We start from the raw sequence: 732 nt of genomic DNA on the forward strand, positions 1-732 counted from the left end.
TTCCGGAGCATGCGATTATTTGCAGGTTAGTAGGGTTAATTGAGTTAGGTTGTCCATGAGTTTGATGGGCTAACCAGGCTTGGCCTTTAAATTAGTAACTCAAAGAATATTATTAAATCGTCTAAACTATAATTACCCATTAAGCAATTTATAATCGTTATGCATAGCGCTTGCCTCACATTCTGAACTTGCATGTTAATCACAGGTGTTAGTATGGTAGAGGTTAATGTGTGGATTGAATGTGTTGGGATGGGAGCTTTTTATGGCAATTGTTTAGCTTTAATCTTTTTATTTTTAAACTTAGAAGAATAAATATTTTATTTATTCTGTTCACATTTAATAAATCTAATTATTCAAATTAAAAATTAAATTATTATTTTATTTCATACATAAAATTATATTTTTACAATCCTATTTTATTTTCTCCCAAAATGGAGAAATTATTCTGTGTGGAATCCGGTCATAAAGATGTGTTCAGTTGCTTACGTGGAAAGGGTTAAATAGTCAATTGAATTGCGTAAAGCCAACGATACCCTGACCCGTCTTCCTCCAGCTCGACCCGGGAGATAACGTTAAATTTAGGTTGGCGTTTCTTTTTTTTTTTTCAGAATTTAAGGTGCGAATCACCACAATATATAATGCTTAGAGTCAAAATTTTCGCAGAAAAAATGTCGATGAAGATGGAGATTGATCTGGAGGATATTGATTTTTATGAGCAGACAATATTTTCGT

The sequence above is a fragment of the Dendrobium catenatum genome, unplaced genomic scaffold (genome assembly GCF_001605985.2).
Source record: "Dendrobium catenatum unplaced genomic scaffold, ASM160598v2 fragScaff_scaffold_989, whole genome shotgun sequence".
NCBI lineage: Eukaryota > Viridiplantae > Streptophyta > Magnoliopsida > Asparagales > Orchidaceae > Dendrobium > Dendrobium catenatum.